Genomic DNA, 24,790 nt, shown 5'->3' on the forward strand with positions numbered 1-24,790 from the left:
GTTGCCGAGAGCCGAGGGTCGCCCACGAGTCGGTCCGCGGGAGAACGGATGAGCACGGGTGGTGTGCCGCTCAATGTGGCAGCACGGACGTCCCGAAAGCGTCCTGGGGTGCGAGCCCAGCCCCAAAGGCGACATTCTGATGATTTCCCTTAGGAGATGCCAAGCCTGGGGCACGGGGCACTTCCTGAGGGCGAGGTGCCGCCCTCTCCACGCTTGGCCCAGCAGAACTGCATCCCTGCAGTCCACCCCCCAAAAGGGTGGCATTTGCTCTGTCCCTCTGCGAGCCTCTGCTAGGGGAGCCGTCCTAGGCGGGCAGCACGAAAGCTACAGCGGATCAGGTCGAACTTCAAAAACACCAGCGAAGGTTCCAGGAACGGAGAAAATGCGGTGTGACATCGGAAAGTTTAGCAAGTTCCACAGTGCAGAGTTGCTTATGGTATGTTTGGAAAATACAAGCAAAGTCCCTGAATGACTTGGCACTCAAGTTGTACCCTAGGGCTGGTGAACATCAAGACTGTCCCGTGGGCTTCGGGGAGTTTTAAAGCCCCTAAAGCGTGATGCCACCTTTCGGGGATGGGAAGTTGGGGGGGTGGGCATTCTTCCAGGCAGTGTGTTGGGAGGAGGCCCCTGCCCTGGACCGAGATACCCAAGGAGGAGGAGTCATTTCTCCTACCGCTGCCCATTTGCCTCCAAACGGTGGGAGCAAGGAGAGACCTGAACAGACCTGTGCTGGAGCTCCTCTTTACTCTCAGGTGCCTTGCTTTCTCTTTCTCTCTCTCTCTCTCTCTGTCAAGCCCTCTTTAAGTTCAATTGTTTTTCTACTCACACTGAATCACTCCCACAAGCAGTGAAACCATTCTTTCACATCATTGCTCTCTTCTTCCCGCTTTCCCAGTTCTTCAGAATTCCACCCACAGCACAGGATAGTTTCCGGGAAGTGGGAAACCTTCCAGGGTTGGTTGTTCTGGTCCTGCAGAGCCAGTCGGCCTTTTTAAGGTGGGTTTAGTGAACATCAGAAGCAGAGTGTCCTTGAGTTCTACCAAAGGGCAGGCGCTCTGGCCTCAGGTGCACCTCTGAGGGTTCACATTGCTGAAGGAGAGAAAGGCTGTGTCTCCCTGTGGTCTTCTGTGTGAAGCTCTGTAGTTCCCAGAGATCTCATCACTGCCCTCAGCTTCCCCACCAACACCCAGGTGAAACAGCCCGCTCGGGGCTTGAGTTTGGGTGGGTCTGAGATGAGCTCCAAGCTCACTTGACTTGCCAGATGCTGGCTCTGTGACCTTGGGCAAGGGATTAGCCTCTCTGAGCCCCCGTTTCCTTATCTGGGGGCACAAGAGCACCTGGGTCTTAGGGTTGCTGTCAGGATTTAAAAAGAAATGTGCAGAATGTGGTGGCAAACACTTGTAGTCCCAGTGACTCAGAAAGCTGAGGCAGGAGGCTCACTTGAGCCCAGGAGGTCGACACCACAGCGAGCTATGCAAGGTTGAGACCACTGCCCTCCAGCCTGGGTCGCAGAGTGAGACCTCTCTCAAAAAGCGAAAGGATAGCGGACGTGAAGCCTCTGTCATGGTACCTTGCATGAGGCAGTGCCCACAAAGAGTTACCAGGGGCACTTGTGGTCCACTCCAAGGCACTTGCTGTGGTAGCAGCTTCTGAGATGGCTGCCAAGACCCGGGCCTTTAGGAGACAGGGCTGCATGCTGCGCCCTCGCCTGTTCAGCAGGGCTGCCTACGTGACCAGGGGACGCTGTGGAAGCGACGGTGGTCCACAAAGGACAGGACAGCTTCTTCCTTACTGTCTTTGATCAGCAGCTCAGGGGAAGCCAGTGCCCTGCCGTGCAGAGCCCCCAGCTGTCCTGTGGATACACCCACACGGGAAGGGAGCTCCCTACCGTCTTGCCAGCCCCTGGGGCGAGCCATCTGGAGCAGACTCTCCAGGCCCAGCCATACGCAGAGGACTGCCCCTCAGCCAGCAACAGAGTGACCGCCATGTGAGCTGGAACGAACCCCCAGGAGCCCTCAAATTCCCCGTCTACAGAAGCAGTCAGAGACAGTTAACATTTGTTGTTTTTGGTGTTTTGTTTCAAGGTGGTGGGGTGCAAGTGGGAGTTACTACATGCAGGGGGAGTTTGGGCTTCTGGTGGGCCCACTCGCTCCCTGGCCATGGACCAGGTACCCAGATGCTGCCATGTGCTTCCTTCCTCCCCTGTGGCTCTGTGACCTTGGGCAAGCCACCAACCTCTCTGAGCCGTTTCCTTATCCACCGTCTGCTGACCCCACCCTTGCGCTGGTGTCACCAGTGAACAGGGCCCGCTTGGGAGCCAGAACATGTGGTATCTGGTTCTTTGTTTTCCTGATGGCTCACTTAGCATGAGGGTCTCCAGCAACACCCCTGTGGCTGCAGAGGCCATGGTCTTGTTCTTCTCTATAGCTGCATGATATTCCGTTGTGGATATGCGCAATATTTTCTTTATCCAGTCCGCTTTTGGCAGGCATCGGGTTGGGTCCATGTTTTTGCCATTGTGACTAGTATTGCAATAAACATGCATGTGCAGGCATCTTTTCTGGAGAGCGATGTGTGTTTGTTGCTGTTTTAAGCCACCAGCCTGGAGGGTAATTGGCCATGCTGTGGGCATCCGGAGGGCGGAACTGATGGTTCCACAGGGTCTTTTAAATGAGCTAGTGCTTGGGAAACACTTAGCATGTTGCCTGGTACATAGTAAGCACTCGTGTTAGTTTTGTTTCATGGGTTTTTTTTCCCACTACTATAACCTCATTCCAAAGCACCTAAGACCCAGGCTTTTCAAGCGTTCAGGAAAAAAAATGTTACACTTGAAGAAGTACAGGGATGTGTTGGAACAAACAAAAGGGTCGGGGGACAGGGATACTAAAAGGCCGGAAAAACCTTCGCTCACAAGGAGCCCACTGGAAACACATCTGCACTGCCCTCCTGCACTCCTCAGAGTCAGGCAAGGAGACTGTGGGTATGGGACACCATTACCCAGCTGCTCCATGTCCCCACTCCTGCGCGCCCTCCTTCCATCTGATTCTCATTCCTGTCTTCAGGATGTGAGAGAGATGCGAGCCACTTGGGGATCCAGCTGAGGAAAGCTCACCCACTCCACCCTACGGTGGGTAGTGAGGCCGGCCACCCGGGGCAGGAGACCCCCAGGTCACTCCAAAGCACACGCATGCACGTGCTTTTTCTACCGACAGACTGTCTGGAGGCAACATCAGGGGACTAGGAGTGGGGCTGTGCGGTGGCTCAGCATACCCAGGGTCCTGGGTCCCACACTCACTCCCTGCGTGAGGCCGGGAAAGCCCATTTATCTCAGAGCCTCAGTTTCCTGTGAGATGGGCATAGTCGCTTCCAAGAAGTTGCTGGCCCCATCCTTGTTGTCTTTCTCCCTCCTTCTTTCTCCCTTTCTCTCTCTCTCCTTCTCACTCCCCCCCACCCCTTGATCACCCACTGCTGTGTTATGAACTGCCCTGTCGAAAGACTCATGTGACAAGGTCTCCAGCCCACAGCCAGTGAGGAACGAAGGCCCCCACGCCAACAGCTACAAGAACAAAACCCTGCCAGTCGCCACGAGTAAACTGGAGGCCGATCGCCCCTTGGAGGAGACCACAGCCCTGGCCAACAGCTAGACTGCTGCAGATCCCATGGCAGAGCACCCAGCTAAGATATGCCCAGGATCCTGACTCGGAAACACCGTCCAATTATGTGTTTGCTGTTCTAAGTCACGAAGTGTCAAGGCGGTTTGCTGGTGGCAATAGATAGCACACAGAGCACACGTGGGGGCTGCAAGCACGCACGTCCACAGCATCTGTGGCTCTCGCTGACCCGTCAGCCCCAGGAGGACAGAAAGGCGGCATGGGCCTGTGACCAGGGTCTGCCTCAGGCTCTGCGCACGATGACCACATTCAGTCTTCGCGGTCATCTTTGAGAATCCCAGTACCTGGGGCAGTGCCTGGGACTCCAAGACTCAGGGAACATGAGCAACTGCCCCGATCTCCCCTAGGGGTCAATGAACTTGAAGCTGGACTCTGCTGATTCCCAAAGATCCCCACAGGCCCAGGCCAAACCATGCTGCCCACTGCGAAGCTGCATCCATCAAACACCAGATGGTTTTGCAGCCGGCAGACGGCGTATTCACTGGCCAGAGCTAGACAGCGGGAGATGCTCTGCACGTCACGCCGAGCTTGGGGCTCTCTAACACGACTGGACTTCTAGACAGGCTTTCGGGAAGCATCTGAGCGTGTGGTCCCCACCCAGCCCAAGACATGCAGAGCCTGGGGTCATCCCAGAACTGCCAGGTGTATGCATGTATTTTCAAACTGTCAGACTAATCTCTAATCTACAGAAAAATACTGCCAGGAACTACAGAGTTCTTGCAACTCATGTTTAATACAGTCATGAGCATGCAGAAGAGAGATCTGCTGACATTAATGAAAATTTTGCACCATCCAAGATGACATTGTTGCCCTTCAGTTTTAAAGTGTGAGGTTGGCGGTTTACATGAAGGCCTCAGTCTTACTGCCCCTTGAATGAAGCTTGCTATGCCCTTGCAAGGGTGATTTCTCACATGGGCCCCGTTCTGAAGCCAGGAGCAATTGTGTGAAAAAGAACTCAACATGCAGTTTGTCAAGGGAGGTTCTGGCCATTTTTTACCACAGCCCATTTCTTTTCCTTTCTCAATAGGGAAACAAAGGTGGGTTTAGTTGGTTGACCTGTTTGACAGGAAGAACTGCCATTGAGCCCAGCGGTCACAAGCTGCATCTGCCACTGAGCACTACCAGTGGCCGTTCCAGGCTGTGACGAACTCCAAGCACAGAATGCCAGCTGGGTTGCAAAGACCTGATACAAAAAAAGAGTGTGAAAGATCTCAACAAGATTTGCCTTTTCCAGGATGAAATACGTAGGATTACAATAATATTAAAACTAACAGCACTGGTTTCTTTCTGGTCTTTTCATGTGGCTACTAGGACATTTTGGATTCCATTAGTGGCTTGCACATGGGACTCATGACATATTTCTCTTGGATAAAATGTTATTGCATGAATGAATACATACGCTGTAGAGCGTCTTGTGTTACGATTGAATGTAAGTCCTCTTGACAATCCTCTTGACAGACTTAAGGAGGACTTATTTTTCCTCTCAGTGTCTCCATCTGACTAAAGCTGCCTCAAAGTCCTCTTAACCTTATAATCTAGAGATCAAAGTCCATTTATACAGGACTGAAATGTCATAATTTCAGTACCACAAATGCACCATAGGGTTGAGAGGAAGGGGATACATGAATTGGGAAGAAAGAAACCATCTTTGTGGGTAACACGAACATTTGTCCTGTGAATTCAGAGAACGCAGCAGTGAACGAGACCTCCATTTGCAGCGGGGAAAGTGACACAGTCACTACCTAACAGGCCAGAAGTTATGGGAGCTGTTCCGGCTGGGGCAAGTGTGAGACGTGAGAAGCTGCTTCCTGCATGCCTGGGTATGACTGAGTTCTCTCCCTAGACTCGCAGGCGAGCAGCAGACATGAGCAAGTGTCCTCGGGAAAGTCGTCTGCAAGGTAATCGGATTTACATTTTCATCTGCCATTACTGGAGCAATTTCTCTGCGCTTTGAGAGCCGCTTTAATAATTGACGTTTTTCTCAGTGTTCCTCAGCCTGCTTCTCTAAACACCTCTTCAAGCTCGGTTTCTTGGGCTTGATTGATTTTAATGTCTGGGAGCTTCAGCTCAAGTGTCATCTGACGGCCTTCTGGGGACTGACCAGTGGGTGTGTGGCTCACCTGGGGGGAGGACTGAGCTCTTGGGGAATGCCCACATCCCACGTGGAAGGGAGGGAACAAAGGGACGGGCAGGGAAGCAGCTGCACAGTTTTCAGGGCCCTTCAACACACGTGCCATAAAAACACGCGACTGTAGGGATGATTTGCTTTTGTTAGGCATCGTGGGTAGCAGCTCTGAAAAGAGCCAGTGCCCTCTGCCTCATCGTGCCCTCCATGACCACCCCACCCCGAGGCTCGCGGGTGCCACGTACTCCACACCCCTCACGTCCCCTCCCTTCCCCCTTCCCTCTTGCCTCCCTCTCAAGGCAGACCCCCTGCGCCTGGGCAGCCCCACCAGCCTCCTAACTGGCCTTCTCAGGCTTTGTCTGGGGTCTTGGCGCACTCCTGCACAGTTCGCTGAAAATCTCCCTGGCTCCCCATTGCCCACAGGGCAGGTTCAGACCCTGAGCTGAGTAAGTCCTTACTGATCTGCGGCTGAGACTGACAATCACGGGGAGGGGCTGAGAAAGGGATGAGGGGTGAGAGGGGTTGGGGGAGCAGGCAGGAGGCCTTGAGGGACGGTAAGGAGGTGAGTCACAGTCCTGGGAGCAGCAGAGAAGCCACAAATGGTTGGGACAGGACACGGACAGATGTGCACAGGGCTCTGGACTCCAGCCTGAACTTGAAGTCTGACCACGCCACCCACTGTGTGTCCCCACGTGACATTCAACCTTTCAGAACCATAATTTTCCACTGTGAAGTGGGGGCTGGGCTCCCTGGGAGGCAGGCACACCGGTGAGATCTAAATGAAGTGGCGCTTAGCATACTTTTTGGACAAGCACCCTGCCAGTTTAAACTCACATGACTAGTAGTAATTCCTACTCTGTCCACGCTTCTTCCAAGAAGCACTCCAAGAGCCCTCAAGGCTGAGTTCAGGCCCATTTCCCTGTGCTCTTGTGGCAGCTGTATTTATCCCAGCTTGTGGGACTTAAGAGTCCACATCTTAATGACCTGTTAATGTGTTAATGCCCCCCATCAGCCACGGTTCCTGAGGCTGGGGGCCACTAGTAGTCCATGGCGGAAGGCGTGTCCACCTTAGATTGCTTTTCCCCTGAATTCACATTAGTTCCTTGTCCCCTCCTCCTCGCCATTTGGCAGCTGTGGTCACAAAGGCTCAGAGACATCAAGCACTGACCCCAAAGTCCCACAGCCAACAAGTATCTCAGGTCTGGCAGATGGCACCACTGTCTGGGCGGAGCAGACGCAGGATGCAGTGCCACCCCACACACACACACAACCTTCCAAGAGCATTTTCACAAAGCATCAGGGAGCCTCGAAGGGAAGGAATGAAGCACTTCAGTTAGAAAAATAATAGGTGGCCAGACATCAACCCCAGCCTACCAGAAATAATAACCCCAGGAAGAGAGCTGTACCCACCAAAGGGACACATCCAGGGTGCACATAACACAGTAACTGAGGCAGGGCATGTGTCCTCATGGCCAGGCTGGGGTAACTGAAGTTGGAAGAGGACTGAAAGGAGGACGTCGCCCGTGCTAGTCCGTCCAAAGAGGTGTGCCAGCCCACCCAACCTACAACCCAAGCCAGGTCACAGCACCAACCCAGAGGTGTTACAGTAAAGATCTCCAAGGTGGAAAAGATGGGGCCATGGTGATGCAGAAGTGGTCCCCGTGTGGGCCAGCTGGCTCGAGCCTCACAGCGCAGGGTCAAGGAAACCACGGGGGCGCTGACACAGGTGTGGGGCAGCTGGCTGTGCACAGAGGAAGAAGAGATTCTCATCCCACTCTGTCTCCTACTGGTGCTGGTTTTGGGGATCAAAAAGGGACTGGGTGAGAGTGTGGAGGCCTTCAGGACTGACACCAGGCCACACCCACCAATCCAGGCACCTCCCGCGTCATACCAGCCGCCCACCTACCCTCCTGGGCTCCCAGGCTGCGGTGGCCAGTCGGAGGAAAGCCCAGTCCGACTGGTTGGTGCCCTGCCTCTCGATGTCACTTCTGACGGCAACTACCAGAAAACAGCAGACACAGGCAACTTTATCCACCCATGTGCTCCTTCCCTCGGCAACTCTTTGGGGAACCGCGCTGGTCTCTTTTGGTATCTAACAGGTACAGGGTGCAGGCAGTATTTTGTCATGTGCAGAAAATGCGTAGCGGTCAAATCAGGGTGTTTGGAGGGTCCACCACCTTGAGCATTTACGTTTCTGTGTGTTGGGAATGTGTCATATTCTCTCTTCTTGCTATCTCGGAATGTACAGCACACTGATGTCAACTCGTGTCACCCTGCACCTCCTCTCCAGCTGTAGGTGTGTCCCCATGACTCATCTCTCTTTCCCCCATCCACCCAGCCACCCTCACCACCAGGCGTCTGTCTTTCCACTCTTTGCCTCCACGAGATCAGCTTTTTTAGCTCCCACATTCACTCGGCAATTCTTTTCCAAGCACCTGCCATGCGGTAGCAGATCAAGCGTGTGGTTTCCATGTCTGAAAGGGGTCTTCCTGAGCCATAGGCTGGACCGTGTGGACCTTGTCAGACAGAGAGGGACAGGCAGATTAACTGGGCTCCACTCTTGGGCAGCAGGTGTGGGAGGTCTTCGTGCCTTTCGGTCATCCATCTGCTCATTCCTTCAGCAAATATGATTAAGCGCCTGCCGCATGCAGGGACCCATGCTGCAGGCCAAATGGTGGGGGGACGGGTCAGACCTGGGCCTTGCCTCTTCCAGCCTGGAGATGGAGCCCAGACCATTCACGTGGATAAGAAGCCAGGAGCGGGAAGTCCTTCGAGCCTCCAGTTTGGGGGGACAGCCTGGCGTCATAGGGGCAGCTAACAAGTAACCGGAGGAGGCAATGGTTATTAGTGGGCAGGGCTTTACTTTTAAATACAATGCCTTGAATTGGGGTTCCAGGATTGGTCTTCTTAGGACTAGAAAGGTTCTCCCACAGAAATAATAGAAGCAATTGTTGACTGAGCACTTTCCCAGTGAGGGGGCCACAGCAGGCAGAGCGAGGCCAGAGGTCAAGGCCAACGGCAGATAAACACCAGCCAAGGGCGCACTTGCTGAGCCGCGATGCACTGGCACGGAGCCTCCGTCTGGACGCCAGGTCCACGAGACCACACTCAGGTTGCTCCTCTGGGAGGAGGGCGAGCTGTTCATCCGTGGACTTCGCCCCCGCCCCCAGGCTGGCTGAAGCCCCTGCTTGTCCCAAATGGCTCTAAGGCAGAAAAGCAAGGGTCACTGGGGACCTGAAAGGGGTACGGGCAACGGTAGGGGGAACCTGTCACCAGCCGCCCAGGTTCACGTGGGCCAGGTGAGGAGGCTCCCAATACGCAGGGTAAAACTCCTTGTTCTCAGAGGAAGAACCGGGGAGAGACCCGAAGATCCGTGGAGAGCAAAGTGCCTGGCAAAGGTTGCAGAGTTAGGAGGTGGTGGAAACATCAAACCGTGCTGCCCAACTCCTGAGCCGAAACTTTAAGCCACGGTAGGATAGTGCCCATTTGGGGACTTGGGGATGGGGTGGGAGTGAGGCAGAAACAGTACTAGGGAATCGTTTACAACTCATGCCCCCTTTTGTGGAGCTGCGGGAAGACGGCCAGTCTGGCTGCGGATTGAAGCAGCAGCAGCCACCCCCTCTGGAAAGAGTCTTGCGATGACACAAGGAGGCGGGACTCGAGACAATTCCCTGCCCTACTCCCTCAGAGGCACACATGTCTTTTAAGATGCCCATGTTACCCCTTGTTCCAAGGAAGCCACGCATTGAGGCCACTGTTGCTTCAAGCCATGCTCCAGAGAGGCTGAGGACCAGACGCCAGCATAACACCTCGCACCACCATTCTTCTTGGCTTGGATTCTTGAGACTAGAGGACACCACTCCCCCACCCCAATAAAGACAATTTGGACACAGTTCAAAGCAGGTGACATTCAGAGAGAAGCAGAGCTGACATCCAGGCCCAGGTGGTCTCTTCACACCCAGAGTGAATAAGAGCCAGAATCTGGAATGAGTTTCTTATACTCGTCCCGCCACCAGGAACCGGGGCGATGCTTTGTGTGTGCTGTGCCCATCTGCAGAGATGCGCAAGCCCAGAGATTCTGCTCTCTGGACTTGGTCTCCTGCCTGGGTTCAAGTAACGGGCCTGCGGGGAGTACGGGTATGGAGGCCCCCACACGACACGTCCTCTCAGCAGAGCTCTCCCAACTGCACTGGCCCGTCTCCATCGATTTGATTTCACTGGAAGGTCCCCTAAGTGGACGTGGAGCTTATGAGCCGTGACCGAGACCCACCTGGTTGCTCTGGCTTTCCTGAGCCCTGCGCTCAAGTTCTCACGCACTCGGGGTCTGCCCTGCTTCCAATGAGATGGCACTGGGACACCCACACATTTCCTGGGGAGAGCGGCCCTCTGCTGGGCGAGGCACAACAGGGAAACTCCCCAGGAAGAAAGAGAGCCATGGGGAAGTGCTTGCAAGAGGAAGACTTGGGTGGGGCTATGGTGATAGGGAAGACGTGTGGCTTCCACCTGGCAACCCAATCGAAGCCACTACCCCGTCGGAGTGGGCCCAGGGAACGCCCAGCCCAGACAGATGAAATGAAGGTTCAAGGAGCTCTTGATGGGAGTCTTTTGGAAGTTAGCAGGAACCTGACTCACAGACTCTCACACACCCAGTGTATCTCGTGCTCACCCTTCTTTCGGTTTCCTGCAAACTGCTGGACACGTTCATTATGGTCATTTGTTCTGCAAATCTCCGCTTTCTCCCTTCCCACCATGGAGGGGGAGGCATCCCAGCCTGCTGGTGCTGGTCTGTTCACACCCTGGAGCCACGCCAGGCAGCCCGCAGCCTGCAGCCCGCAGCAGAGCCGCCCACTGAGCCCTGCCCAGCCACGACCCGCAGACCCAAGAGCAGGAGAGTCCACGGTGCTGCCAGCCACCGGCCTGTGGGCGGTCTGTCCTGGGCCCTCTGCTCTCTTAGTCCCCCTAGCCTCAGTTGACAACAGCCTGACAGAATGGCAGCTTCTTCAGAGGAGAAAGAAGGGAGAGAAATTCGAGGGAGCAAAACCAGGGTCTTCACTTACACAGGGAGGGAAAAAAGGCTGGTCTGTTCATGTGCCGATAACTGTGAATGGCCACGCCCATGATAACAGCTACCATGCATTTGTTCTATGACAGGTTTGGTGTTAAATACTATAAAACTGAACTTATTTAATTCACCCAATACAAAGAAGTCAGCATCAATACCACCATTTGACAGGACAGAAAACCAAGGCTTAGACTAAGAAGTTGCATGTTTTCTCAGACAGTGCCCGAAGCAGTACTTAAACGCTCAAGCTGAGGCAAACCCTGACAACTGTTGGGCACTCCAGACAGCGAAGCAGTCTTAAGATGGAATGCCATGCTTTAATGTAGCAAGTTGGCCAAAACTAGAAAGACTGCAACACGGCGTGTTGGACAGACACCAGAGGACACCTCGTCAAGTGCAGGTGAGGACGCAGATCGGTGCCGACACTCTAGAAAGCAATCCGACATTTATCGCAAACCTGAGTGTGCACATGCTGCTCGAACCAGCGACCCCACCCCTCTGATGGTGTCCTGAGGCACAAGCCCCAGAGGCAGTGGATTCATGCCCGCAGTTGTTCTTCAAGACGTGGCTCGTCACAGCGAACTGGCATCAGCTGAAATGTAAAATCGCTGCAGGATGGCTAACTAATTGGCGTGGCTGCAGGATGGAACAACGTGAGGCCATTAAAAACTGTGTTTTGATGCTGTGAGAAAAAGTTTGCGATAGCCAAGTGGGAAAAAGCAGGTGCAAAACTGAATATAGAGTGTGATACCAGTGCGGAGAGTGTTTGTGTGCACGTATGTGATTGGAGATAAAATAATAGCAGCAATACTCTATTTCTGCAAGATGCTGAGTATCTATGTTTCTTTGAGGGGAATTTTTGATGACTTTTTGTGTTTCTAAGTTCACTGAATAAGCAATTATTGCTTATGTGACTAGAAAAACATGCTTAGAATGATTTGTAATGGCTCTTTTACCACTGTGGAATGTAAGCATCATGAGGAACAGAAGTCTCCTGTTTCGTTCACTGATTCATTCTCCTAACAGTGTCTGAATCCTAATATGTGCTCAGTAAATGTCTGTTGAATGAATAAAAGTTATACCCTGTGGTGGAATTACGTAAATCCCGTACGCATGTTCAGGTTATCGATGGTTTCATAAAACAACCACCCTCAGCACAGCAAACATTTTACTAGTCTCATGTGTCCTGTGGCCAGGACTTCGGCACCAATGGGACATTTGTCTCCTTCCACAATGTCTGGAGAATTAGCTGGCAAGATGTGTGTCTTAGCTCAGGGTGCTGTTACGAAACACCTGGCAGCTCCGACAATAGACACCCATTTTCTCACTGGTCTGGAGGCTGGGGAGCACGTGGTCAAGGTGCTGTGGCCCAGGGTCCTGGGTTCTCAAGGGCACACTGTGGACAAGCACCCACTTGTCCTTGAGTTTTTGCTGTTTCTAAAGTTCCAGGAAGAAGTGTGGTCTGGCCCAAACCAGTTGGATGCAGAGATGCTGAGTCAGAGACGGACTTGGGCGAACTTGCCGCCTTCCCATCCTAAAAATCCAGCTCAGGAAGGTGTGTGTGGCCATGGTCGACACACGCAACACGTGTGGAAACATGCTCAACTGTGCCCACGCCACCTGATGGCTTAGGCAACCAGCCCCAAAGTGCCCTGCTTCACCTTTGTTCGAGAGACCCTGCTTGGGGGACTAGCCCCTGGGTCCACCTAACTTGTTGCAAATAACTGAATCCCCTTGTCAAGTCCTCCCCAGTGGTGGTCATTGGACTGTCATCTGCTAAGCAACCAAGCTCAGCCATTGGGGGGGGGCGGTGCCAGGGGTCTGCTTCCCGGGAGGGCTTTCCTTCATCTCGCCATGTCCTCATGCCACGGGGAGAGTGAGTGAGGGCTCTGCTGTCCCCTAAAGACACTTGTCCTACAGGCCAGCTCCGCCTTCAAGGCCTCCTCCAACCCTGACCACCTCCCAAGTCCCATCTCCAATACCACTGCACTGGGGCAGGGCTTTGACATGGCTGTTCTGCAGGGACACCAACAGTCCACAACTTCGGGAAAGGCTGGTTGACCTGAAGTGTCAGTAGCAGCTGTATCCAGTGGCTTCTCCCAGCACATCCAGGTGCCGGGGCTGACGAGGCTGGACTCAGTAGGGACTGTCCACCAAGGCGCCGACAATGCCTCTCCATCCTGCTGGGTTGCCGCGTTAGGGTTTGCCTGGGTGAGAAATAAGCCTGCAGTACACGAAGCCCTGGGTTGAGTGTGGCAGGACTGTTTTAGACAGAGTTCTGCAGTGCAATGAGACGACATACGCGGACCGATGTGTCTTCCGTCTCTGCCCCCTGGAGGCCTCCTAAGGAAAGCTGAGCGCTGCCAGTGAGGCACGTGGGACACACATGACCCAGACCAGCCGCCTGCCCCAGCAAGCAGTGTGGCCTTGGATGCATGCTGTCTCCGAGCCTCAGTTTTCTCACCTGCAGAACAGGGACACTGACCGCGGCACTTGTCTCAGGCTTGTCGTGAGATTTACACTGAATGAGCATCCATCACGTGGCCCTGGACGCAGCACAGCCCCTAGTGTGTGTTGGTTGTGAGGTTGCTTCTGGCACTTTCCCGTCCACAGTCTCTTAAGTTAGAGGCCAGGATGGTGTCAGAGAGCCAAGTCGGCACATCCAGAGAGCTGAGAACTCCTGGGTGTGGCCAGTGTCTGGGACGAAGGGCAACAGGTTTGAGTTCCTGAAGTCGCAGGTGAGAAGCGAGGGGAGAGTGGCCCTTGGAAGGGGTCAAATTCCCACTCACGCATCTACCACCTGGGCGCAGGTGGGAACAGGAGAAGGCAAACTCTCACCATCTTGAGGCCCTCAACAGAAGGACGCAAGAGCAAAGCAGAGAGGAGAGCTGGAAGCAGAGGCCGCTCACAGGACATCTCAGCGGGGAGAAGGGGATTCACGGGGACCTGATAGGGAGAAAGGGGTTCACAGAGACCTCAGGAGGGGGAACAGAATTCACAGGGACCTCACAGGGAGAAAGGGGCTCATGGGGGCCTCAAGAGGGCGAAGGTGGGCCCATGGACACCTTATAGGGAGAAGGAAGTTCACGGAAATCTGGGCTCTTAATCCCTGCAGAACCGCCCGTGCGCTCGTGGTGAGTGGGTCGTCTGTTGAGTGGCACTGCCCAGTGTTTCACACCAGGGAAACTACTGCCAAGACCGACCCCCAGCAGAGGAGTCAGGAGGAGGGTGTTGGTGTCGGGCTTGACCCTGAGCCCCCAGGGTCAAGGTGAGGCTGCCAGGCACAGGATGTGGGGGAAGCATCCCATGTTTTAACTTTCGTCTTCACCACCATCACTGAAATCCAGGGCAGAGAATGTCAGGAAATTCTCTCTGCTTGCACTTTTCAGCCTGTTTAATTTTTTATTGTTGAGCCTGAACCATGAAACCAGCAGTTTCCTGTCTCTTGGCCCCAACGCCCCAGCCGCCCAGCGCCAAGGAATTTGAGTTTAAACTACCAGAGAGGAACATTTAAATTCCATAAATTAGCTTCTCTACAGACGCTTAAGCGTTTATGAAAACATTCCCATTTTACGCTTAGCTTTTTAAAATCTTAAATTAAAAAAATCCCAAGCCGCTTCATGAGGCTAAGCTGGCAGAGAGACCGGTTCCATGTGGATGCACCCACCGCTCAGATGGGGATGTGCGACCAAGGTCAAGGGCCTGGGACATCTGTCAGTGACAAAGCAGAGGTCCAGCCCGACGGGAGTCCAGGACACGCTGTCGGCCACCATGCAGGAAGGGATGAGGCATTCAAGCATCGCCCCCACCCGGAGCTGGCGGCAGGGCGTTCTGGGCCTCGCGCAGAGCCAGCAGAGCTCCCTGACCAAGGGAGACCTGGGTTCAAATCCTGGCTGAGCTACAACCAGGCTAGTGACCTTGGACAAGGGACGCAATCGCAGGGAGACTCAGTTTCCTCCTGGAAAACTGGGGAGAAAAATAGCATGAGAGGGATGATCCCCTGAGAACTTCACTTCCAGACACACAGAATTAGCGTCACAAAACCGCAGCGGCATTCCGGGCAGTGCTCACACAAATGACCATGCATGGACACCCCCATGTCCCCCATGAAGAAGGGAGTGTGTAGAAGAAAAAGCATGAGAAGCTCTGGTTTGGTCACCCCCTTACCTAGACTCCACACTTTTCTGTGTCTCGGGGCCTTCTGTGGTGCCGGGGAAGAGGTCACAGCCAAGATTGGGTTTTTGACTCTGAGGGCTTAAGAATGATTTCGACTCTTGACTTTGTAGAAATGTCCCCCTAAGAGCTTACCTTAAAATCTGTGACCTCCTCTCCGCCGCATGACCCCCAGCCCTACACACAGTCCCCTTGCTCTCTGAACCGCTCTGCTGGGCAGGAAGGACGCTGAGTGCTCTGCTGGGCACCGCGGGGCCTGCCTGGTCTTCTAACTTCCAGACCCTCTCGCTCCCAGAGATTGGAGCTGAAATGGAAATTCTCGTTCTCCACAACATAGTAAACCGCTGTGTTTCCAGGTTTTTCTCCTGATTTGCACCTTTTCTGCCCATCAGAGTTAAGTGGTCGCCCAGTGAAGAACTCTCACCTCTGGCGCCATGTTCTGAGCAGCCCTTGGAGATGAGGGTGTCCCAGAATGAGCACCCACGCCAGTACCATCAAGTTGGCCACATGTTATCTGTCACCATTTGTGCAGTTTTGCCTTCGATGCGACACATTTATTTTCATGGCATTTCCTGACAGCCTCCGTGGACAATGGCTTGGCGGAGAGGAAGGCTCAGCTTTCATGCCTAGTGATGTGCTAGACCAGCACTTTCCAGAACTTTCTGGGCTGTTGTGTTCCACATCTGCGCTGCCCAGCGTGGTAGCGACCAGCCACATGTGACAACGGCACTCGAAATGTGACTGGCACAACAGAGGCACTGACTCTTAGGAGTATTTAATTTTAAATAATTTGCTTTTAAGTGTAATTGCCACATGTGACCAGCTGCCACCACACTGGACCGTGATGCACTCGATACCACCTGCTTCGGCCTTGCACTAGGCCAGTGCCGTCCAATAGGACCACAAGGTCAACAGCACATGCAACTTGATTTTTTCTAGCACTCACACCAGAAAAAGGAAAAAGAAAGAGGAGGAATTAATTTCAGCAATAGATTTCACTGGCCCTTCAAAATATTATATCATTTCAACTTAAAATCAATAACATAGTGATGAGATATCTTACATGCCATTTTTCGTGCCAAGTCTTCCACCTTTGGTGTGCATTTTACAGTCCCGACACATCTCAGCTTGGACCGGTCATACTCCAAGTGCTGGAGAGCCCCGTCACCTGGTGGCTCACGTGTTAGAAACGCAGCACAGGCAGCAGCCCCTGTGAGCCCGCTTTCCCACCTGCAGTGTGGGCATGGCTGTAGCAATGATAAGACTCTCTTCACCAAGGGATGCTAGGCAATGTCAAAGAAGACACTAAACTCGCTCTTGTGATTTTTGCTAAGGCATACGCGGTTACGCTTCTTTTCCTTTCTAAAGATGTTTCTTCTTCCTTTGCTTTGAACTGAATTAACTAATTTCGCCAACATGTCAATATTTACTGCTAATTACACAAGAACATCTACAGCTGGAAGAAACGCAATGTGATTGTGTATCCCAGAATTTTTAAGCTCAGTGCCCAGGAGCTTCCCTATCGATAATCTCCATTAGTGTGATGGGACGCAACAGACGCTGCTCCTGGAATAAAAATGTGCCACGAAAGAAGCAATTACAGAGAATCATTTGGCAGCGAAGTGGAGAGCCAAGATGCCGACGACCTGATCAATGGGTGTCAGATACATTAAACACAGAAGATCAGCCTGAAGTGTCCCTTGGCAGAAGTTCCACACATCCGTACATCACATGAAAATGACGGATGCAGCCAGCTAGAGGTGTAACCTGTAACTGGATTCGGAAGCAAGTTCACACATCAGCGTGCTCACCCCTGAGCGCCTTATCAACATATGCGCTGCAAGCCACACCTCCCTGCCCCCATCTTCAGCTCCTACTGTGATGCTGTTTCTAAATTAGTTTCTCTTTGTCCTGCCCACATGGTAGAGAGAAACGGAGCAATGCAGCCATGTGGGTTTCCTGTCTCTCCAGGACACCCTGGCTGAAACATGCTCAGCACTGGCTGATGGCTTTGGAGGCAAAGGCTACGATGCTCCAGGCTTTGCCTTTGAAAATGAGAGAGGAAACTGTGAGGGGGACAGTGTGGGGGCTGGACTGGGGGCACGGTTTAAGATCGGTGGCCGCCGCGGAGGCTGGACAGGGGAGTCGTTTGCCACGGTCACCTGGAGTGGGGCCTGGCTCCCACCTGGAAAAGGCAAGCCGAATACCACTCCCGCAGCCTCAGACGTTGCCAGACCCATCAGGACCACCCCTCCCACCTCACAAGGGTTCCCGCCTTGGACTTCGTGTGCGTGGAGAGTGTTTACACATGTTGGTTGACCAGGAGAAGGTGGGTCATGATCTCACCATTATAGATTGCTTAACTGGCATTAATCTCTCATTTGATTTTTCTTGACTCAGGAACGCGATGGGTGTGGGCTGTGTCTGGCTGTGTTCACTTGAGAGAGGTTGGGTGGCCTTCAGAGCGCTGGACCTAGAACGGAGGCAGGAAACCGGAGCCGCTCCCCTCTTCTCTTCCATCCTCACTGCACAGCGGCAAGGGGAGCTGAGCCTGCTGTTGTTCGCTGACAACCTGCTGGGGAGTCAGGCACTAGGCCAGGCACAGGCAGGTCGTCCCCGAGCTATTGGTGTCTGTCCCCACAAAGGCATTGCGAGTCCTTGGAAAAGCGCATTGGAGGGTAGAGAGGAGGAAACCCTCCGCCCACCCGACCAGGATTCCAGGAGAAAATGTGGAAACGGCCCTCTGGGCTTTGTTCCTAAGGAAGAAGTTGGCCTGGATTGGGGGGCTGGAGTGGGTGCTGGCGTCCCTCCCGCGCCGAGGCAATGGCAGGTGCGTGCCCAGATGCCAGGTAAGCCACTTATGACGAGACCAGCAAAGGCCAGAAACATCACCCTTTCTCAGCAGCAAATGGAGTCAGGTCTCAAGAGCGAGAAGCTGGACCCCCGGAGCGATTTCTGGGAGAGAAAGCCTGCTTGTGGTGTGTGTAAAGGTAAGCAAGACATCCATCATTCCAAAAACTTATGCAATAAATACTGACATAAAAGTTGATGTTAAAAGATAATATTTTAAATAGTGAAATCATGACACATGCAAACACCAAATGAACACATGTCCAAGATTTCATCGCACTCATTGATTAATGCAGAAACCAGTATGATACTACAACAGGCTCCAGGGTAGACGTGCCTATGGGCAGCTGCGAACATGAACTTGCCAAGTAGTTGAAAGACTGACTTGAGAATCATGGACACAGTTTCCAGTTCATCTGCGCACATGGTCAGCAGGATTCTGAGGCCCTGCCTCCAGTGCACACTGCCACAGAATCCCCCCACCCCGGCAGACAGGAGGGTGAAAGTGCCGATCTCATTCTCACGGTTAAGTGACGTTAGCCAACAAAGGGAAAGGGATTTTGCAGGTGTAATTAAGTCTTTGAGACAAATTAATCAAAAAGGCGGTTCCCGTGAGTGGGTCTGACCGCATCGGGACAACCTTTAAGGAAAGGATTTCAAGCAGGAGGGATTCCACTGGCCTTTGAGAAGCAGACAGCCACGTTGTGGAGGAGGCCACATGGTGGGGTGGCAGGGGACTGGGTGACAAGGTGGCAGGGGCTGCGTGGTGGGGTGGCAGGGGGCCAGGTGGTAGGGTGGCAGGGGCCATGTGATGAGGGCCACCTGGCGGGGTGGTGGGGGCTGTGGGGCAGGGTGGCAGGTGACCTTCAGAAGCTGAGAACGGCCCATGCTGGCAGAGGCAAAGAAGCAGAACCTCAGTCCTACACCCCTAAGCGAGCTGGGAAGAGGTATGACAAGGGAGACGGCAGCCCCATGCACCAAGCTGAGAGCCCCGAGCAGAAGACCCGGTCCCTGTGCCTGAACTCTAGACCTGCAGGAAACACAAGATGATATGTGTACGTAAGCTGTGACTTAATACACATGCCCACAGAAACAGCCACTGATGTTATTATGATCAGTTAGCTACAATTTACTGAGTTGGGCTCGAGGTACTGAAGTTGCAGGGACCCACAGAAGCCAGCACCCCAGGGGAGCCCAAGACAACCCCGAGACATTCACAGCACATACTCAGGCATTTACGTGATCCATTCCAAAGGCCTTCCGTACGGTGAGAAACGTCATTCCCATGTTACAGATGAGGAAAAGAGGCAGAGAAAGGTCAAGTGACTTCCCCAAAGCCCCGCAGCTAGTGAGGCTCAGAGCAGGATCCACCCAGTTCAGTCTGGGTTCTAGTTCTGGCCTTTGCGTGGGCCGCCTCTGTACCAAGGCATCCCTCGGGTACGCGTGGTTCTGACGTCGGCCTGGCCTTGCAGCCACCACTCTGCCCCAGAACATCAGCATTGTCCTAGGAACAGGCCACTGTCAGCCAGAGACAGGAAATGAAGGGGCACTTCTTTTCCCTCTGGCCACAGTGTGAGGCCGCTGATTACTCACAAAGTAAAACCGGGGCTGGCTTACCCTTCGAGCAGACCTACTGCCACCTAAGCACATCTCTGCTCTTCTCTGGGCCATTTCTGCCCTGGCCGGCCCTCTGTGCTCACTCTAGAAGCATGACCCACTCCTCTCCCCGCTCTGATGGTCCCACAGCTGCCCACGGACACTCCTCACATCGGCCACCCGAGGCTAGGTTCCTGTTTACGGCCTCCGTCCCAGGGCGAGCTCTGCGAGAAACCGGGGCTGGCCCAGGAGAACAAGGCCCTGGTTATTTACAGGAGAACAACGGCTCCTCTGATCCCCGTGACTCACCCCATGCCTGGCTTTCACAGGGCGTCCCGAGGTGACCTGTGTCCCAGCGTGCAGGCAGAGAAGGCCGGGACAGACGGGGGCACCTGGTGCGACTCCATAGGTCAAGGGCGTCCCAGCATCCGGGTCCTGTTCCTGCAGGGGCCAAGGTGCCCAGAGGATGATGTCGTGCACGACCTGCCTGCATGCAGGCCCATCCCCCTCCCGGGAGACCAGTCCCCAGTTCTGCCCCCTCAGGCTGGTTCTTGCTCCTCCCTCCCCTCTAGCTGGGAAACTGGGGACATCAGATGTGCCTGCCAAGCTGCCTCTAGGAAACGTCGAGGGAGAATTCCGGGGTGCCCCTGGAATTCGGGGTACTGCACAGGCAGTCTGCTCTTGGCTGTCCCTCCCTTTGGCAATCACACCATCCCTGTCCATGGTCCTGGCAGGACTGTACCCCTTGGGTGTAGGCCAGATGACCAGGTCTGAGACAACCAGCACACTGCATTTCTTGACCTGTAGCGACTGGTTCATCGATAATCAGGTGATGTAGATAGAGCCATTGGAGAAATGACGAGAGCGCCTTGCCTGCCTTGGGAGGGTGGGGTTGGGCAGCTGCAGTCGTTTTGCTGCCAAGAGGGCATGCTGGTTGGAGAAAACAGTCAAGCCAGAAAGAGGACAGGGAGATGTGGGGTCCTGAGGACTGGCTGGAGCCCCTGATTCAGCCCACACCTGCAGAAAGCCTGGCTTCCTACACACAGTCCCTGACTCAACATGGTCTCTCTGAGCACAATCTTAGGTTGGGTTTTCTGTTTCTTGCCATCGGAAACCTGGTGTATTTCCCACCAGGGAACGTTGCGGGGAAGCTCCAAGGGCAGGAACCACAGGAGGAAGAGGAATGCACAGCCTCTGCCAGGAAGGCTGCTCCCCTGAGCTCCAGGGCCACCCTAGAATTCTCCCCCAAGGCTGTGTGTCCCTCATGCTCACGAAAGCAGGACTTGCCACATCTGCCTTCAGGGCCATTGGGTCTTCCAAACCTTCCATCTAAAACGTGGCATCTCTATGAGCGTGGAGGAACCCAGTGGTTATAATTCACGGGGTGATTATCTGTCCTGAAGTGAACACAAGCACAGGCTGCCCACTCATCTGTCTTGGGCCACCATCTCAATCACCCCGTCTTTCCGGCATGTGAAGACATCTTGCCAGGGCACCCCAAGGCACGAGTCCTGCCCTTGGCCTGCAAACCCCCGTCAGCAGCACGCCCGCAGGAGCACCAAGTAGCACTTTGTGAGAGCTTGGATGCAAAACCGTGACGCAGAGTCTGGTGAGAAGGGACTGCGTGTTCTCTCACTGCTGTCTCAGCCCAGTCCTCAGGCACTTCCGGTCGGCTTCCCAGGTCCGTGTCTCTGGCGTTGGTTGGTGTGCACTGGGTTGGGTTTTTGTTGTTCAGTTTGGTTCTGATTTTTGGCATTTTGCCATCCTTGCCCATAATAGTTGCTGGATGGTGGCTGCCCCATCCTTCCAACTGGATCAGGACTGCTGAATCTGTCACTGGGTAGAAGGAAGTTGTATCCAGGGAGAGGAGGGTGAACGGTTGGGAGGACAGAGTGAGCTGGGCTCCTGTCATCCAACCATGAGGGAGAGACTGTCCTTGTGCCCCATGTGCATATGATCTTATTCCTGCCAAAAGTTCCACCCCATAAAACATGGGTCATCAAGTGTCTTGGGACCAAACCTGTCGGACCAGCACTCTCAGGGCAGGAGGGCAGGGAGTAAGGAGAAGCCAGGGGTGTTTGAAAGCTTGTCTTGGCGGTCAGTGTCATGGTTTGGCGGTCAGCGTCGTCTCGGCAATCAGCATCCAGTTCAGTGGTCAGTGTCATGTCTTGGTGGTCAGCGTCCAGTCTCAGGGGTCAGTGTCACCCCCCAGTGGGCACTGTCAGCCCCACAGCGGGCCACCCCCAACCCTCGCAGCCACCACTCTGAGCTGACATCCTGCTTCCACCAGGGTCTAAAGCGGGCGTTTCCTGTGGGTGCTGCCTTGTGCAGGCCCTTTGAGGTTGTGAGAACCTGTCTCCTCCTCCCTGGGCTCTTCTCATGGAATCACCTGAAGTGCCTTATCTACTACACTGGCCCAGCCCCAAGAGATTCTGAATTTATAGGTTGAGTCGCAGCTCGGGCATCCATGCGTGGACGAGCCCCCAGGGGCAGCTTAGGAGGGCCTTGGTAGGGCAGTGGGGCCCAGCGTGGTCCCCAGACTGGCCATCCACGTCATCTGGGCACTTGGAAGACAGGCAGTTGCTCAGGTCGCAGGGGAACAGAGCGGGAAGGGAGACTGTGCTCGTGCCAACAGACTTCCAGCTGATTCTGAGGCACGGGCACGGTTGAGCGCCCGCCCCGGCCATCCCAATGGTGGAGCGGGAAGGAGGAAGGAGGAGGCGCACACCTGCCCCTCAGCCACCTCAGACGACCAAGGCAGGAGGCTCCCAACGACCTCACGCGCTTCCAGTGCCTGCCCCAGCGGAGACCGTGAACCTGGCTGGGCAGCCTGCTGTGCCTGCAGGTGTCCTACACTCTGCATCGCCTGCCCTTGACCCTGAACTCCTCACTGAGAAGGAAAGGGAGGACAATTCCGAATTCTTGCTGTAACAGGCCAGGGCTCCCAGTCCTAGGAATTTGAGACTAAGTGGAACCTGTGAGGAGACGTGCAAAATACTTACATTGAGGTAGGCTGGAGTGGGTTCACTCAGACAGAGGAACTAATACATGAACTTGCATACATTTATAAGCAAGGTCCATGCCCGGCGGCAGTAATTTTTCATGGTGATAGTGTCCCTTGAGCTGGTGTTCTGACGAAGCCTCTCGCAGTTCCCCTCCTCCACTCCCTTCCCCCCAGTGGTCCAGTGGCCCCTCCAAGGCAAAGCCAGTGAGCTATGCATCTGTGGAAACAAGGTCATCTCAGGTCGCTCTGTGAGGTCTGCCTGCCCAAGACTTCCTGTGGCTGTGGTAGAAAGCACAGTCAGGTGATGTGATTCCAGGTCGTGTCCTGGCCTTGCCATTTCATTTCTACAGTTAGCCTCTCTGAGCCTCAGTTTCTTCTTCTCTGAAAGAGATACAAGTCCTGGCTGGAGAATTATTGGGACAACTACCTGCAGCAGGTAAAAAGCTCTGCCAGAATGTTGGTGCTTCTGATCCCCCTTTCCTGACCCTACGCTCCGGTGGGACTGACTGAACCCTGCAGAATACGGGCAGATGACACAGCAGATTCTGGTCTCCACCTAGAACACCCGTTGGGGGAGTCCTGGCCACAAGGTAGCCATGGCCACAAGGATCGGGCTGTTCCCATCAGCTCCATGGGACATGGGAGCAGCCATGCCCAACCTGTGGGGTGTGAGTGCAACTGGATGCACCAGAGCCCTTTACAGGGAGAGGCCCTGCTAGTTTGCCTGTGCAAGGCAGTGGCCTGGTGCGGCCCGTGTTCCTGTGGTCTCTGATTACACTGGTTGTGGTGGTGTGTCCTGTCCGGACTAGATGTCGAGGAGGTGACACAGGCCAGAGAGCAAAGGAATAGCTCAAGTGCCTGGGGATAGCATGCTTTTGTGACACTCAGAAAGTGGTTCGACAGCCAGAGGTACAGGGAAAGAACCTGTCCCACTCCAGTCATTTGCGAGTGGAGGCAACTCGGCGTCTGGACACAGCACGCACACCGGGCCTGTGAGCGTCAGAGGCTAACTTGGGCTCTGCGATTCTGCACCAGGGTCAATTGGCCAGGGAGAGTCTGGGGAGGAGGCCGGTGATCACTGACATGGACAATTGCATGCATCTGAAATAAACTGGGTTGGCACCGAGGTATTTTCATTCTGGACCTCAGCGTTGATTCAGAACTCGTAGAACAGTGACAAAGGCAATAAAAGTATGCCTGTGTGCAGCACTTTTCGACTTACAGAACATGTTCTTTAGGATAAAAGGACAGACTCTCCACTTCCTGGGGGCACATGAGTTCATCTGGTGACTTGCATCCAGTTCCACTGTGAGTGCCAGCTGCAGGTGGTATAGTCAGACCACACCAAGATGCCTCTCCAAGGAAGGCAGTCCCGCATCTGGAGGGTGATTTCTCCCAGGCTTGGCAATCCGTTCTTGCTGCCAAGTCTGTGACGTGGTTGGGATCGTGAGAGTTCCACAAGCTCGCATGAAAGGCAAACCTGCCCTTCCTGCAGCTGTGCTTGGGTTTGCAAGGCCACGTTCCTACCTGAAGTCTCTGGACGCTGTGACACAAGGACACATGGCGTTATCATGCTTTAATTCCGCAGTCTCATTGATAAGAAAACCCACTTTGACTGCACACTTACTTGGGCAACTGCATTGGTGTCTTCCCAGAATACATGGGAGTTGCCCATGGCAGATGGGTTGAGGTGGGCGCAGAGGTTGCTGACAGGCAGCTCGGGATGGCACTGGCTGCACTGACACGGACGTGTCTGAAGATGTCCTACGGAAAACATCTTCACCGGCCTGGAGGCTGACAGATTGTGACAGAAGCCCTGCAAGAGACTCGCCAGGCAGGGCTCGGTGGCTCAGCCTGTAATCCCAGCACTTTGGGAGGCCGAGGCGAGCGATTGCCTGAGCTCGCAGGTTCGAGACCAGCCCAGGCAACTTGGCGAGACCTCATCTCTACAATAAATCAAAAAATTAGCCAGGTGAGGTAGTGCATGCCTGTAGTTCCAGCTACTTGGAAGGCTGAGGTGGAAGGCTTGCCGGAGCCCACAGTGAGTGTGCCACTGCACTCCAGCCTGGGCGATGGAGTGAGACTCCAGCTCAAAAAAAAAAAAAAAAAAACAGAGAGAGAGACTCGCCAGCCAAGACTGAGAATGGGCACGAGACCCTGGAGGTGACTGGGCAGCGTGCAGAGTCTCAGACATTCACACCCTCTGAGCCCTCATTTGTCTTCTCAGGTTTTCGCTGGGAGTGCTCAGACACACGTGTAAATACTCACATGCGGAGACCGTCCCTGCAGCATCAATACGTGCTGGCAGA

This window comes from Carlito syrichta, unplaced genomic scaffold (genome assembly GCF_000164805.1).
Source record: "Carlito syrichta isolate Samal-C Ts95f unplaced genomic scaffold, Tarsius_syrichta-2.0.1 Scaffold317705, whole genome shotgun sequence".
Classification (NCBI taxonomy): Eukaryota; Metazoa; Chordata; class Mammalia; order Primates; family Tarsiidae; genus Carlito; species Carlito syrichta.